At 46.0% G+C, this 17,201-nt stretch overlaps 1 long non-coding RNA gene across 1 annotated transcript in view; it reads left to right on the top strand.

Moving 5' to 3' along the window:
• Positions 1-4,099: 4,099 nt before the first annotated feature.
• The window catches only part of LOC131384523 (uncharacterized), a 64,244-nt gene continuing 51,142 nt past the window's right edge, over positions 4,100-17,201 (top strand). The window contains exon 1 of the long non-coding RNA XR_009215450.1: positions 4,100-4,568. This is a non-coding gene — a long non-coding RNA (uncharacterized LOC131384523). The remainder of the gene's footprint in view (positions 4,569-17,201) is intronic.

Genomic DNA, 17,201 nt, shown 5'->3' with positions numbered 1-17,201 from the left:
GTGGTGCATGAAGAGAAGGAAGAAACGAAGATGAATTCTTGGGCTTTGGTTTGAAATTTGGTACGTGTGCCATTTACTGGGATTGAAGCAGAGGACAAGTGAAGAATTGTTTTAGTTTAAACTTTGAGATGACTCAGGTATTGAAATAGTGAGTAAGGAATAGAAATTTGGGTTTGGAGTTTGGGGGAGGATTCTGGGTTGATTCTGAATTTGGAAGCAGGCAGGTATTATTTAAAGTCCATAGTGTAGGCTGGGCATGTAATCCCAGCACTTTCGGAGGCCGAGGTGGGCAGATCACTTGAGGTCAGGAGTTAGAGACCAGCCTGGCTAACACGATGGAAAACCCATCTCTACTAAAAATACAGAAGTTAGCCAGGCGTGGTAGCATACACTTACAGTCCCATCTACTCAGGAGGCTGAGGCAGGAGAATTGCTTGAACCCGGGAGGCAGAGGTTGCAGTGAGCCAAGATTGCACCACTGCACTCCAGCCTGGGTGACAGAAAGATTCCCTCTCAACAAAACAAAAAGTAAATAATAAATAAATAAAGTCCATAGTGTATAGCAGATCTAATCTAGTATAACAATCTATACACAAAATATAAGAATCTATGTGCTTTAAGAATATCTACATGTACTACGATAATCCAGATGTAGTAATTTGATTAGCCATATCTTCTGCAAGAAAAGTCGTAAAGTCACAGGACTGGATGAAATTAGCAAAGGAGGGAGTACAACTAGAGGAGATTTCAATGGGCTGTTATGGCCCCTGCAAAAGTGGAGGGAACCCCATGAATGCTGAGTCCTGATGTTGAGGCTGGTGGCACCACACATACAAGAGGGTATGAAAGAAAAGGCTTATTACTCAGATCACGGCCACCTCTGGGAGAGTGGGGCAGGCCTCCCAAGCAGGTCCAAAATGACTCGAGAGAGCCAGGAAAGGATCCTGGCTTGGGGTTTTACTGTGGTCAGGGTGAATTGAGTTAGGGTTTCCATACACAGGCAAGGGCTTGTGTGGTCGACTCTCCTGCTGGGACCAAAGGAGGGAGCATTGAAAATTTCTTATCAGTGTGTGTGTGGAGGGGAGACTTCCTCTATCCTCTTAAGTGCAGTCCCTGGGGCCTGTGAATTAAGCTGACAAAAGAAAGACTAACAGGAAAAAAAAAAGGTTTATTTGTATGTATATGTTAGCAAACAAAAGAAGTAGCTAGCTTGCTAAATTAAAGTTAGTGGCTTATAAACCTAACTTAGAAGGGAAAAAGGAGTGGAGAGAAAGGCTTCTATGGGAATTGGGAAGAGCAAATAGGTTTCTTTAGGAAAGACAAAAGGGTTTTTAGGAGAACAAAGAGGAAAAAAGGAAGTTTCTAATGATGTTTGTTTATGCAGGTGTGAGTGGTCTTTCCCATCTTCCTCAGGGCCATGAAACTTCCCCAAAGTGGGGATTTATGATAGGGCTACTCTCCATCTTCTTCCTGTGAGTAGAAACTGTCCTAAGGGGAATTTACGGCAGCCTTGGTTTTAAAAAGTTTCTGCCTAATATTAGTCAGTTAAGGGGTGCTCCAGCTTCTTTCTGCATCTGTTGAATCTCAGATGTCTTCAGCATAGTCTTCATTCCAACTCTGGGGTTCCTAGTGGGTCCACACAGTAGCTTGTCCAGATGTGGGGCAAAGGGGAAGAGGGAAGGGGGGCTTAAGTGCCGTCATCAAATATGCTCCTCATTCCACCTGCTGACCAATAGGGCTCTGGCTGAGCGATGCCTAGCAGCAGAGTGGAGAATTTGGCTGTCCAGGGAGGCAGGAAACCTGGGAGGGGAGGAGAGAGAGGAGCCAAATGACCAGAAGGTTTCAAAGCACAGGGAGGGTCCTCTCGGTTCAATGGGATAAGGAGGGTGAGGCATTCACTAGATTTGCCACAGGCAGGCCGGGGAGAGGAGTGGTTTCAGTGGAGTGGTTGAGCTGGAAGCCTAATTGAAGAGTTTGTTAGAGAAGTTAGGGGTGGCAGAATACGCCACCCTAAAATATGCCACTTTGTCATAAGGACTATTTTGAACCTAAGGCAATTGAGAAACAGCAGACAGAAGAAGATCTCCCTTTCCTCCCCCATTTGCCTAAAAGAAGGACAGAAATTGGTAAAGGTGCCCTCCTCCCCTCTCAACCAGGAAGGACAGAAGTTCATTGTTAATCACAGGAAACAACTTCAGACTCTCGGCAGCCTAGAGACAGCACCAGAGGAACCCACATAACAAACCTTGCTAACCACCCGTATCGTCCCATTGGTCTCCCATATATTTTCCTTTCCGCAATTTGCCACTCCTTGAAAACTCAGTCGTTGGCCTTGGCCTTGTCACTTCTCTGCTAATGTACTGTTCTGTTAAGATGCTAGACAACTGGCCAGGCGAGGTGGCTCAGGCCTGTAATCCCAGCACTTTGAGAGGCCGAGGCAGGCGAATCATGAGGTCAAGAGATTGAGATCATCCTGGCCAACAAGGTGAAACCCCATCTCTACGAAAAATACAAAAATTAGCTGGGTGTGGTGGTGCGAGCCTGTAGTCCCAGCTACTCGGGAGGCTGAGGCAGAAGAATTGCTTGAATCTGGGAGGTTGTAGTGAGCCGAGATCATGCCACTGCACTCCAGCCTGGGGACAGAGCAAGACTCCATCTCAAAAAAAAAAAAAAAAGGTGCTACATAACTGTCCCTTTTGGTTACTCATCTTTGAGTTTGGTGCGTCTGCACAGTGCACATGTTAATAAACTTCTGTTTGTTTTTCTCTGGTTCATCTGTCTTTTGTCAGTCTAATTTGCAGGGCCCCGGCTGAAAATCTTAGGAAGGTGGCAGGAAAAGGAAATTTTCCTCCCCTAGGGTAGTGAAGATGCAAGCGTAGACAGATGCTAAATAAGTTTTATCATGAAATTGAGAGGTGGCAGTTTGCTGGCAGTCCTCACAGCCCTCGCTTGCTCTCGGCGCCTCCTCTGCCTGGGCTCCCACTTTGGCGGCACTTGAGGAGCCCTTCAGCCCACCACTGCACTTTGGGAGCCCCCTTCCGGGCTGGCCAAGGCGGGAGCTGGCTCCCTCAGCTTGCAGGGAGGTGTGGAGGGAGAGGCGCGAGCGGGAACCCGGGCTGCGCTGCGCTTGCGGGCCAGCTGGAGTTCCGGGTGGACGTGGCTTGGCGGGCCCCTCGCTCAGAGCAGCCGGCAGGCCCTGCCGGCCCCAGGCAATGAGGGGCTTAGCACCCGGGCCAGCGGCTGCGGAGGGTGTACTGGGTCCCCCAGCAGTGCCAGCCCACCGGCGCTGCGCTCGATTTCTCACCAGGCCTTAGCTGCCTTCCCGCGGGGCAGGGCTCGGGACCTGCAGCCCGCCATGCCTGAGCCTCCCACCCCCTCCATGGGCTCCTGTGCGGCCCGAGCCTCCCCGACGAGCACCACCCCCTGCTCCACGGCGCCCAGTCCCATTGACCACCCAAGGGCTGAGGAGTACGAGCGCACGGCGCGGGACTGGCAGGCAGCTCCACCTACAGCTCCACCTGCAGCCCCGGTGCGGGATCCACTGGGTGAAGCCAGCTGGGCTCCTGAGTCTGGTGGAGATGTGGAGAACCTTTATGTCTAGCTCAGGGATTGTAAACACACGAATCAGCACCCTGTGTCTAGCTCAGGGTCTGTGAATGCACCAATCGACACTCTGTATCTAGCTGCTCTGGTGGGGACTTGGAGAACTTTTATGTCTAGCTCAAGGATTGTAAATACACCAATCGGCACTCTGTATCTAGCTCAAGGTTTGCAGACACACCAATCAGCACCCTGTGTCTAGCTCAGGGTTTGTGAGTGCACCAATCGACACTCTGTATCTAGCTGCTCTGGTGGGGCCTTGGAGAACCTTTGTGTCAATACTTTGTATCTAACTGATCTGATGGGGACGTGGAGAACTTTTATGTCTAGCTTAGGGATGGTAAATGCACCGATCAGCGCCCTGTCAGAACAGACCACTGGGCTCTACCAATCAGCAGGACGTGGGTGGGGCCAGATAAGAGAAGAAAAGCAGGCTGCCCAAGCCAGCAGTGGCAACCCGCTGGTGTCTCCTTCCACACTGTGGAAGCTTTGTTCGTTTGCTCTTTGCAATAAATCTTGCTACTGGTCACTCTTTGGGTCCACACTGCTTTTATGAGCTGTAATACTCACTGCGAAGGTCTACAGCTTCACTCCTAAAGCCAGCGAGACCACGAGCTCACTGGGAGGAACGAACAACTCCAGACGCGCCGCCTTAAGAACTGTAACACTCACCGCGAAGGTCTACAGCTTCACTCCTGAGCCAGCGAGACCACGAACCCACCAGAAGGAAGAAACTCTTAACACATCCGAACATCAGAAGGAACAAACTCCAGACGTGCCACCTTAAGAGCTGTAACACTTACCGCGAGGGTCCGCGGCGCCACCTTAAGAGCTGTAACACTCACCGCGAGGGTCGGCGGCTTCATTCTTGAAGTCAGTGAGACCAAGAACCCACCAATTCCAGACACAAAATGATGTAGGCGTGGGTCAGGACAGTTGTTTCTAAGTGATGGGAGCTGCTAGAACAGGTTAGTATGCCAAAGAGCGACAGGGGTCCCCAGGAGAGGGAGGTAATGGGGTAATGATGAGGGTGGGAAGTCTTTCTCTAAGTGAGAGGACCCAGAGCTGGGGAGGGAGGGGCCTTGACATGATGTGTGTGTCGCATTGGAGGAGAGGGGGGTGCTTTACTTGGCTGGAGTATAAGGGGTTCATTAGCTGTGAGTGAGGCGGGGTGGTGGACTTTTAGGACAAGGGAGGAAGTTGGCATTTTGCATGCCGCTGTACTATTCTTCATCCTCTTGACTACAGAGGACAAACGTCCTAATGAGAGTTGGAGCCGTCTATGAATTAGCTCCAGGGAAAATATAGAAAGAAAAATCCAGTCACATAGATGGCTGGCCTCCTTTACTGAACTATTCTACTTCCGCAATAAGCAGTTAGACCCATGCATCTTAGCCTTATTTTGGTCTTAGGCCCTTTTGAGATTCTGATGAAAGCTATAGTCGCTCCCCAGAACAATGCGCATGCCATTTTGGGGGAATTTAAATACTGGGGGAACTCTAGGCCTCTTGATTCATATCACTTATGCTGGAGGATACTCTGTGGGCAGAAGGGGCACGCAGCCCTGGCGTTTTCTTAGAAAAGTGGCAGATGCCATCATGCCCATACAGAATTCCATCTGCTCCTGTTCCTTGAGCTCTGGTTAACGCAGGTGACATGTGGCTTCACAAGATTCCAGCCTCCCTCCATCCCCACCCATCTCCACAACAATTACAACTTTATAGTCTCCTAATACAAAGAGTGGCTCCATCACCCATTGTTGACTAACCCTTAGATAAAATTCAAATTCTCAGAACAGCCCACACTTTCTCCTTAGTGGTCCTTTTTTTCTGAGCAAGAATTTGATTTCATTTTCCCAAAGGGCGTAAAACTTTCATTTCATTTACTCAAAAAATATTTTTGGAGAATTGGGACACCCCAGGCATGGTCCTAGGAGCTGAGGAGACTAAGAAGGCCGAAGTAAAAGGGAGTCTCTGTCATGGTGGGGGACGGAGCGGAGATCAGCCAATACATTGTAAAATGATGACTTTAAATAGACGTAACTGCTAGGAAGAAATACTCTACATGAAGGCATGTAAGAAAGATCTCCCTCTTGGCCAGGCGCAGTGGCTCAAGCCTGTAATCCCAGCAGTTTGGGAGGCCAAGGTCACGAGGTCAGGAGTTCAAGACCAGCCTGGCCAAGATGGTGAAACCCCTTCTCTACTAAAAAAAAAAAAAAAAAAATTAGCGGGGCCTATAATCCCAGCTACTCAGGAGGCTGAGGCAGAGAATTGCTTGAACCTGGGAGGTGGAGGTTGCAGTGAGCTGAGATTGCACCACTGTACTTCAGCCTGGGTGACAGAGCAAGACTCCGAAACAACAACAACAAAAGAATATCCCTCTTCCCTACAGTAAACCAGGAAAAAGGAGGGCATTTGGGTCTCTCCTGGGAACAAATATACCCCTTAATGCTGCTGCTTGGATGTGATGCATGTCGCATGGCCCAGCCTAATGTCCGTGGGCCTGGCAGGGTTCTGATGGCCTCCTGGTCACCCTGCTGGTGAAGGAGAGATCCTCCACCCTAAACAGGGTGAGACACACACAGCACAGACACTGGCCACATGAGAACTGCAGCAGCTTCTTGGTCACAAATACTCATAGCCTGCGGGCAGAGGACACCACTCTCCATGCTGTGCAGGCCACACTGAGACACCACCTCCACGCTGTGCCAGCCACACCAAGGACACCGCACTCTGTACCATGCAGGCCACACAGAGACTGCCCTCAGGAACACAGTGAACCAACAGGGCTGTGGGAGGAGGTTTGTAGTGACAGGCGGGGTTGGTGTTCTCTTGTTCCTGCTGGAGGATGTGATGGGTTTTTGAAAATAATTCTGCAAGCTGGCAGTGAAGTGAAATCTGTTAGGTTGAGGAGCAGGTGGGGTTCACCTGCTCTGGAACTAGCTGTGTGGGGAGCCTTTTCCACTGGGTGGGGGGCGCTTCTGGTGAGAGCAGGGGAACTCACAATTAAGCCTTTGGGGCCTGTGAGGCTAAAAGATGTCATGGCGGCACTTTGAAATTTTAGGTCTTGCAGTATAGGAGGGACTCTTGGCTTAGGGGAAGGTCCTGGAACTCTCATGACTGAACTGGTGTGGAAACTCCTCTTACAGCAAAGTAGGGGTAAATAATGCATTCGAATTTAGAATATATTCTATATTATATAATTATGTATATATTATATATAGAATATAAAAAAAATATAGCATGCAATAATGCATTCTACTCCCGTTGTGCACATTAAAAAGAGTAAGAGATGCTTGCCAAAGTGCCCTTCAAAAAAACAGTACCAACTTATTCTGTTTTCTACAGTGTGTTATCATACAGAGAACGTCAGTTTGAGAAAGATAACATGTCATCGTAGATATTTTAACCAATTCCTATGATTGTTAATAAACGTGAAAACACATTTTTAAAATTAATTTATTTTTGAGACAGGGTCTCACTCTGTCACCCAGGCTATAGTGCACCAGCACCATCACAGCTCACTGCAGCTTTCAGCTCCTGGGCTCAGGCCATTCTCCTGCCTCAGCTTCCCAAGTAGCTAGGACTGCAGGCATACATCACCACGCCCAGCTAGTTTTTTTTTGTAGAGATGGAGACTCACTGTGTTGCCCAGGCTAGTCTTGAATTCCTGACCTCAAGTAATCCTCCCACCCTCAGCCTCCCAAGGTGCAGGGGTTATAGGTGTAAGCCACTATACCAGGTGTGAAAATTGTTTTATACATTTGTAGGCCATTCATATGTGCCCAGACCTTTTGTCTGTTTTCTTTTTTTTTTTGCCTATTTTAAAAAATTGATTCAGCCGGGCCCAGTGGCTTACGCCTGTAATCCCAGCACTTTGGGAGGCCGAGGCGGGTGGATCATGAGGTCAGGAGATCGAAACCATCCTGGCTGACACGGTGAAACCCTGTCTCTACTAAAAATACAAAAAAATTAGCTGGGCGTGGTAGCGGGCACCTGTAGTCCCAGCTATTTGGGAGGCTGAGGCAGGAGAATGGCGTGAACCCGGGAGGCGGAGCTTGAAGTGAGCCGAGATGGCGCCACTGCACTCCAGCCTGGGCGACAGAGTGAGACTCCATCTCAAAAAAAAAAAAAAATTGATTCATCAGAGTTAAAGTAAACGTAGACTCTGAATATAAACCCTGTATAGACATAGTGCGTATACCTGATTCTCTCATCTTTATACTTTGCTTGGAATCTTTTGTTGTATGGAAGTTTCAAATTTCTGTGTAGTCAATTATCATACTTCTATCACTTCTATGCTTAATCTTGCTTAAGAAGGTCTTTTGTACCCGAGTTTTGTAAAACGTGCTCTTATGCTTTTAAAGTACTTTTCATGTTTATGCCTTTACTCCGTGAGGAATGTGTACTTGCACAAAGTGAGATAGAGATCTAAGTTTCTAATGTAATAGCTCCAGGAATTTCTGTTTCATTCCATTGTTTTATGTGTCTAACTCTGCCAATATTTGAATTCCTAGGGTGTGTGTAATGTACATGTGGTGATACATGCTTTTTTTTTTTTTTTGAGACGGAGTCTCACTCTGTCACCTAGGCTGGAGTATGCAATGGCACGATCTCAGCTCACTGCAACCTCCGCCTCTCAGGTACAAGAGAGTCTCATGCCTCGGCCTCCTGAGTAGCTGGGATTATAACAGCTGTGCGTCACCATGCTCAGCCAATTATTGTATTTTTAGTGGAGATAGGGTTTCACCATGTTGGTCAGGCTGCTCTCGAACTCCTGACCTCAAGTGATTTGCCTGCCTTGGCCTTCCAAAGTGCTGGGATTACAGATATGAGCCACCGTGCCCTGCCTACATTAAATAGATTTATTAATGTTAAAATATCCTTGCATTCTTGGGATAAGCTCTACTTGGTTATGATATATCATTATTTTGGTTCATGCTGGATTTGATTTGATAATGTAGAGAGGACCGAAGAGCTGAGCACTGGCAATTAAAGGTGGCGTCACAAATGCCAATCCTTGTCACATTCTATTGGCTAAAACCAGTCACACGACCACGCATAACTTCCAAACGACAGGAAGAAGTAGAGGAGAATTGGATACTGTCCAACTATGAGTTTCTATCAGTCAGGGGCCACACCATTTATCATCCAAACTGGAACACTTTTGAGAGTGAAAGGGCCTTTATTAATAATTATGCTGAGATGACATGTGTGTTGGATTTTGAATATTTCTTCATTAGGGCCATGCACGGTGGCTCACACCTATAATCCCAGCACTTTGGGAGGACAAGGCGGGTAGATGGTTTGAGCTAAGGAGTTCGAGACCAGCCTGGGCAACGTGGCGAAAACCCATCTCTACCAAAAAAAATACAAAAATTAGCTGAGCGTAGTGGTATGCACCTATAGTCCCGGCTACTTGGGGGGGCTGAGGTAGGAGGATTGCTTAAGCCCAGGAGGTCAAAGCTACAGTGAGCCATGATCTCACCACTGCACTCCAGCCTGGGTGACAAAGCAAGACCCTGTCTCAAAAAAAAAAAAAGTATTTGTTGTTTTTTTTGGTGGATGTGTGTATTTATTGGGTTGAAAAAGTTTTCCCCCAAATTCACACCCACTCAACCTGTGAATATGACTTTATTTGGAAACAGGGTCTTTGCAGATGTAATCAAGGTACGACGAGGTCCTCTTGGACTAGGGTAGGCCCTAACCCAATGACTTCCCCTATAGGAGGGAAACTTGGACACAGACACACATAGCGCAGAGACTGCCACATGAAGGTGAAGGCAGGGTATGAAGTTAGGTTGCCATAAGCTAAGGGACACCAAGGATTGCTGGGAACTCCTAGAAGTGGGAAGAGGCAAGGAAGGATCCTTCCCTGGACCCTTGGAGGGAGCATGGCTCTGCTGACACTTTGATTTTGGACTTCTGGCCTCCAGAACATTGAGAGAATACATTTCTGTAGTTTTAAGTTATCCAGTTTGTGGTACCTTGTTATGGCAACCACAGCAAACTAACACAGTGTACATGAGGTGCCTCTGGCTCAGAGACAGAGTTCTTATTGAACACCTTGTCATAAATCATCAGTGCATTGGCACTGCCTCATCCCAGGCCTGTCCCCTGGGGGACATGATGCAAGCCGATGAGAGGAGGACACTGTAGTTGAGGGATGGGGAAATGACTTTCCCTGCTTATGGATGGGAAGGAGGCAGCTGTTGCCTTCCTTCCTAAAAGAATCTCCTTGGAAATACTGGGCCTTTTGGTGTGTAAATAAAATCTCCTGGAGTCTGCTAGCCTCATGTGTGTGTGCGTGTGTGTGTATGTGTGTGTGTGTGTGTATCAGCTGGGTTTTTTTGTTTTTTGTTTTTTGTTTTTTTTTGAGACTGGAGTCTCACTAAGTTCCTCAGGCTGGACTCCTCCTCCTGGGCTCCAGTGATCCTCCCCCTTGGCCTCCTGAGTAGCTGGGACTGCCCACTTTTGGCTTTTAGATACAGAGTTCTGTAAGTTCTGAGGCTCACTTGTCCTTGATATGTGAACAGCTAGAGAGGCAGCTGCTCTAGTCCTTTGTCACCTTGGGGGCTTAACCTAGGGACCTAGTTTGGGCCACCACATTTGGCCCTCTTGGGGAGATAAGAGAAGTTGTATTATACTTAAATAGATCAAATACGTCAACTAGACAAATAGCTACAGATCTCATACTTATGGCCTTTGAGGAGAGTCAGAAAGCTGGGGCTTTTACAAGAGCCCCGAGAAATCCAGGGAAGTTTTGTTTTTCCATAAAGTGTAACCTGGGAGTGTCCCGAGAAAACTGGAACATAGGTCACCCTATCTATCAGAGGGTACAATGTGAAGAAGTTGGAGATTAATCACACATATGTGTGAACATGTATGTGTCCCCTCTGACACTAAAGATTTTGAAATTTATAAGTCACAATCCCATGGAAGAAATGTGTCAAAGAGGAAAGTAAATCAACTTGTAAAATCTCAGCATTGAGGACCTGCAAATCAATACCAACAACCTTCAATTATTTTATTATAAACAATAATAGTAAAAAAAAGAATGATCTGAGCAAACTTTGCTTAAACACCACCACCAAGCAAATCATCCTTATAAAGAAACAAGATCTTAATTATGAGAGAAGATAGTGGTACTAAACTGATAAATAAATTCCAAAGCTAGTAATTTGGGAATCTTCCCAGCGATGTACAAACAATGGCATATATAACCTGTGAAAATGTAATAAAAGAGAAACTGGAATAATCAAAACTAGAAATGCTAAAGGGGTTATAAGGCCAGATGAAGAGAATATCATAAATATTTGCATGCTAAGAAATTTGATTTTTTTTTTTTTTTTGAGACAGTCTCGCCGTGTCACCCAGGCTGGGGTGTAGTGGCATGATCTCGGCTCACTGCAACCTCTGCCTCCTGGGCTCAAGTGATTCTACTGCCTCAGCCTCCCCAGGAGCATGCGCCACCAGGCCCATCTAATTTTTGTATTTTTAGTAGAGATGGGGTGGCCACTGTGTTGGCCAGGCTGGTCTTGAACTCCTGACCTCAAGTGATCCCCCCCTACGTCGGCCTCCCAAAGTGCTGGGATTACAAGCGTGACCCACTGTGCCTGGCCTGAAAATTTTTAATAAAATGAATATGGAAAAAAACTAATTCAAATTGACTTAAGAAAAATGTCTGAATATACTAAGCAAAATATGCTAAGAGAAATCAAAGAAATAGAAATCATTAATATAGACACCTTTTAAAAATAAAACATTCCATTTGTAAATGATTTTACAATACTAATTTGAAAGCTTGAAGAAATAAATTTTAACTGTGTAAAAAGATTACACTTTGGGAGACCAAGTCAGGCAGATTGCTTGAATCCAGGAGTTTGAGACCAGTCTGGGCAACATGGCAAAACTCTGTCTCTACAAAAAAATACCAAAAAATTAGATGGGCATGGCAGTGCATGTCTGTAGTCCCAGCTACTCAGGAGGCTGAGACAGTAGGATCACTTCAGCCTAAGATGTTGAAGCTACAGTGAGCTATGATCATGCTACTGCACTCCCGCCTGGGTGAGAGAGTGAGACAGTGTTTCAAAAAAAAAAAAAAGAAAAGAAAAATATTTAAAATTTTTTGCAATTTATTAAAAATGCAGAATGTATGTACTAAAACTTAAATAAGATGGTTACCCAACTCCAAAAAAACTATAGATTAATTTGAGTTAAGGCTATTGTATTAATTATCTATTGCTGCCTAATAAATTACCCCCAAATTTAGTGGCTTTAAACAACACATGTGTGCAGCCTCACAAACACTCTGTGGGCCAGGAGTCCAGCCACTGCCCACCTTTGGCTCTTAGCTACAGATTTCTCCGCATTCTCAGGCTCGCTTTTCCTTGAGGTGTAAATACCTAGAGAGGCAACTGCTCCAGTCTTTTTGTCACCTTGGGGGCTTAACCTAGGGACCTAGGTCGGGCCACCACATTTGGCCCTCTTGGGGAGATGAGAAGTTTTATTATACTTATGGATCAAATAAGAAAACTAGACAAATAGCTACAGATCTGATTCTCATGCCATGTGAAGAGAGTCAGGAAGCTAGGTTCCCCTGAAAGGCTGCAAAGTATTGACTGGGCTGGGGTCATCTTGAGCCTGGACTTGGGTGGGGGTTTGCTTCCAAGCCCACCCATGTGGTTGTCAGCCTCAGGTCCTTGCTGGCAGACTGCAGGGGACATCAGCACCTTGCAATGTGGCTTCTCCATAGGCTGCGCCCAACATGGCGGCTGGCTTCCTACAGAGTGAGTGTGGGAGAGAGGGAGAGGGTGCTTGAGAGGGGAGCCAGTCTTTCTGTAACCCAACAATGGAAACGACATCCACCACTTCTGCCTATCTGTTCCCTAGAAGTATGAGCCTAATCCCCAGTCAAGCAGAAATAATTGAACAAGGCTGTGAATTGGGTGGGGGGGCAGGGGGGCGGGACCACTGGGGACCATCTCGAAGCTGCCTGCCACGAATGAGCTCAGCTCTGACTACACCACTGGTAGATCAAACGTAGGTTACAGTAACAAAATAATGCAATGTGAGCAAGCGGCAGTCATGCCAGGAATGGCACACAATGAAGAAATCACTTCACACCGTGCACAGCTTCATTAGAGCAAACCATATGCATTTGATAGAATTTAATGCTCATTATCAAAAATCTGTCATACGAGGATAAGGGCTGTCTATCTTGCCACATCACCCCTTCAGGGCTGATGCCTGTCTGGCAAAGGGTTGGGATAAATTCTCCCGTGTCCTGGAGCTGAGTGAGTGTCCAGGCTTTATGCTGAAAGGGAAATGCAAGACAGCCATGTGTAGCAGATGCCCTGCAGGCCTCCCTGTGTCGGCCATCTCCCAGGGAGGTCTGCAAGGCATCTGCTGAATGTAGAGGGTTGTTCTAGAGTAGTCACCTCTACCTGTAGGCAAGTGTAAAATAAATGTGGCAAAACACACAGGCTTTGTGGCACCAGGGCTCTGGAGTTGAGGCAACCAAAGTTTGCAGGAGACCTTGGGGTCTGATATGGTTTGGCTCTGTGTCCCCACCCAAATCTCATGTCTAATTGTAATTCCCAGCGTTGGAGGAGGGGCCTGGTGGGAGGTGACTGAATTATGGGGATGACTTCCCCCATGCTGTTCTTTGGTTAGAGTTCTCATGAGACCTGGTTGTTTAAAGGTGTGTAGCACCTTCTCCTTCACTCTCTCCCTCCTCCTCCCCCATGTGAAGATGGTGCTTGCTTCCCCTTTGCCTTCTGCCGTGATTGTAAGTTTCCCGAGGCCTCCCCAGAAGCAGAAGGCTGTACAGCCCACAGAGCCATGAGTCAATTAAACCTCTTTTCTTTATAAATTACCCAGTTTCAGGTATTTCCTTTTTTTTTTTTTTTTTGAGACAGAGTCTTGCTCAGATATAAAAGGTGGAGTCTCACTCTGTTGCTCAGGCTGGAGTGCAGTGGCATGATCTTGGCTCACCGCAACCTCTGCCTCCCAGATTCAAGTGACTCTCATGCCTCAGCCTCCCAAGTAGCTCGGATTACAGGTGTGCAGCATCACACCCAGCTAACTTTTTGTATTTTTGGCAGCAATGGGGTTTTGCCATGTTGCCAAGGCTGGTACATTGTAATACATAATCAAATAATTATATAACTCACCATAATGTAGAATCAGTGGGAGCCCTGAGCTTATTTTCCTACAACTAGACAGTCCCATCTGGGGGCGACGGGAGACAGTGACAGATCATCAGGCATTAGATTCTCATAAGGAGCACACAACCTGGATCCCTCACATGTGCAGTTCACAATAGGGTTTGTGCTTCTATGAGAATCTAATGCTGCTGCTGATCTGACAGGAGGTGGAGCTCAGGCAGTAATGTGGGAGATGGGGAGTGGCTGTAGATACAGATGAAGCTTTGCTCGCTGACCTGCCGCTCACTTCCTGCTGTGCAGCCCAGTTCCTAACAAGTACCTGGTATCTGTTCCATGGCCTGGGAGTTGGGAATCCCTGCTTTAAGGTTTTGTGGAAATTGTATTGAGTCCAAAGAGTACAATGGAGCCACAGACTGCAAAGGGCCTCCAGTTCATGGTCAGGCTATTTTTCTGTTGTCTGGTCAGTTCTCCAAGGAGTGGTTGCTCTGGTTCTCTCTTGCTTTCTTGTTTTTCCCCCTCCAGCTTAAGGTTAGACCCAACATTGGTATAGGGTTGGGCAGAAGGAAAGAGAAATGCACATTCTTAGGGCTCAGGAAAGTTTCTTTTATCAGGGGGTTGTGGGGAGGTAACCCTTCCTCCCGGGGAAAAAAGGCAAGGGGTCTGCAGTCCGCGGGAAGCCAAGCTAGGAGAAGAGGATCCTCCATTCCCAGTCAGCTCTTTGTCCAGGCAACCCTGGTTACCTCAACACACCATCACCATTCCTAATGATGAAACAGTCAATGTATGCCTCTTATAATCAGGAACAACACAGGCACTGTTACCAAAACACCAGAGAGTTCAGTCTAGGTCCTGTTGCTTGCTGCACAGGAAACCAATCACTGAGACATGACTAGTGCAGGGAAGAAGGCTTTAGTCGGGTCCTGCAGCCAAGGAGACAAGAGCTCAGTCTCAAATCCATCTCCCTGACTGACTAAAATTAGGAGTTTATATAGCAGGGAAGAAATGTAACTATGTGTGAGAAAATGCGAACTAGGGAGGGGCAAGGAAGCCATCATGATGAATAAGGGGTCTGGTATCTCATTATCTGGATCAGATGATCTGGTGAGTTTCAGTCCTTTGATATTTTTTGAGAGGCCTGGGGTCCTTTCCTGAGGAAGGAACTCAGATAAGACAAATGTAAGTTTCAAGCTTAAAGACCAGAGGGCCAATTTCTATGTTTATTAAAAAAACTGTCTAAGGGATTATTGGGTTGGTTTCAGGGTCTGTAACCATGACCACTTTAATATGTTCTGAAACAGAAGTAAGATGGAAAGTAAAAACAAAATTATAATGATCTGAAGATCATAGGGTGCTCTACCTAAAATTGGAAACAAAAATCAATAACAAATCACTTAAAATTAGAGTTCAATCAGTCATACATATTTTTAAAAATCAGTAGTTTTCTGATATACTTTCAATAAGCTGTCAGAAAACATGAGCCAAAATGAATATAATTCATAAAACAAAAATAATGTGTAACATGATACCTAGGTTGAAAGACAAAAAAAAAAAATTCTTTTAAAATAAACATCCTGAGTGTGGTGACTCACACCTGTAATCCCAGAGCTTTGGGAGGCTGACGCAGATGGATCGCTTGAGCACTACTCATGTTGCCATCCTGGGCAACATGGCCAAAATCCCATCTCTACAAAAGATATAAAAACTAGGAGGGCGTGGTGGCACACTTCTGTATTCCCAGCTACTGAGGATGCTGAGGTGGGAGAATCGCTTGAGCCCAAGAGGAGGAGGTTGCAGTGAGCCAAGATGGTGCCACTGCACTGCAGCCTGGGTGACAGAGCAAGACCCTGTCTCAAAATAATAAAAAAAAAAAAACAACAATATCTCTCTTTTACCTTTCACCATATTAGCAAGCAAAGGGAAAATGTATATAGTCACCATCATAGTTGCTGAAAAAGACATGTAGTAAAAGTTATAATTCATAACCTCGACATTACCTCTTTAATATTGTCCTGATTTTTAAAATCAACAAAATCGAAGTATAGATATTTCCTTAGCATGATGAAATGTTTACTTATTGTGGAAATAAATTAGTGTCACTCAAATGAGTACAAGCAAAGGCTGTTTATTACAGCTTGCTGCAGCTGGAGAGTCAGCACCATCGCTGGTGTTTCCAGGGCCTCCTTGGCTGGCTGAGGAGTGGGGAAGCTTCATGGTGGGAAAAGGAAAGGCCTGGGTGGGCCCTGAGGAAGGCTGCTAGCCTCGGGACGCTGGGGTGACCGATTAGAAGGGGGCGTCCTATGCAGTTGATTAAGGTTTGTCTTTCTCTGGTTGGTCTTAAGTTGAAAGCAGGGGCAAAAATTAGGAAAGGTGAAGGTTTTTAAAAATTTTTATTTACTTATTTTTAATTTTTAAATTATATATTCACAAATTACAGTTATATACATTTATAGGTACAAAGTGGTATTATGACTTTTGAATACAACATGAAATAATTAAATCAAGCCAATTAAACCTATTCATCACCTCAAATATTTGACATTTGTGGTGATGAGAATATTTGAAATTTCCTCTCTTAGCAATTATTAGCTCGATTATTAGCACTCAATTATTAGTTCTATTTACCATGTTGTGCAATAGATCTCAAAAAAAAGAAATCAAACTTTTTCTATCTGACTGAGACTTTGTACCATTGGATCATGATCTCCCATTTCCCCCACCCTCTGCCCCCATAACCACCATTCTCCTCTCTGCTTCTATGTGTTCAATTGTATCAGACTCTACATAGAAGTGAGAACATGCGGTATTTGTCTTTCTGTGTTTGACTTATTTCACTCAGCATAAATGTTCTTCAGTTTCATGCCTGTTGTCACAAATAACCATTTCTTCCTTGTTTAAAGGTGAATAGTGGCCGGGCGTGGTGGCTCACGCCTGTAATCCCAGCACTTTGGGAGGCCGAGACAGGTGGATCACGAGGTCAGGAGATTGAGACCATCCTGGCTAACATGGTGAAACCCCGTCTCTACTAAAAATACAAAAAAATTAGCCGGGCGTGGTGGTGGGTACCTGTAGTCCCAGCTACTCGGGAGGCTGAGGGAGGAGAATGGCGTGAACCTGGGAGGCGGAGCTTGCAGTGAGCCGAGATCACGCCACTGCACTCCAGCCTGGGCAACAGAGCGAGACTCCATCTCAAGAAAAAAAAAAAGGTGAATAGTATTCCACCGTGTATATATACCACATTTTTTCTTATCTATTCAGCCATCGATGGATCCTTAGTTTGATTCCATATCTTGACTATTGTAAATAGTGCTGCAAGGAACACAAGAGTGCAGATAACTCTTCAACATGCTGATTTCAAATATTTTGGATAAATATCCAGGAGTGGGATAGCTGAGTCACTGTCAGCTATTAAACACGTCCTGGCGGCCAGGCGCGG

The sequence above is a fragment of the Hylobates moloch genome, unplaced genomic scaffold (genome assembly GCF_009828535.3).
Source record: "Hylobates moloch isolate HMO894 unplaced genomic scaffold, HMol_V3 SCAFFOLD_10, whole genome shotgun sequence".
Classification (NCBI taxonomy): domain Eukaryota; kingdom Metazoa; phylum Chordata; class Mammalia; order Primates; family Hylobatidae; genus Hylobates; species Hylobates moloch.
Note: the sequence above shows the minus strand (reverse complement) of the source record. Positions and strands in the feature narration are given on the sequence as shown.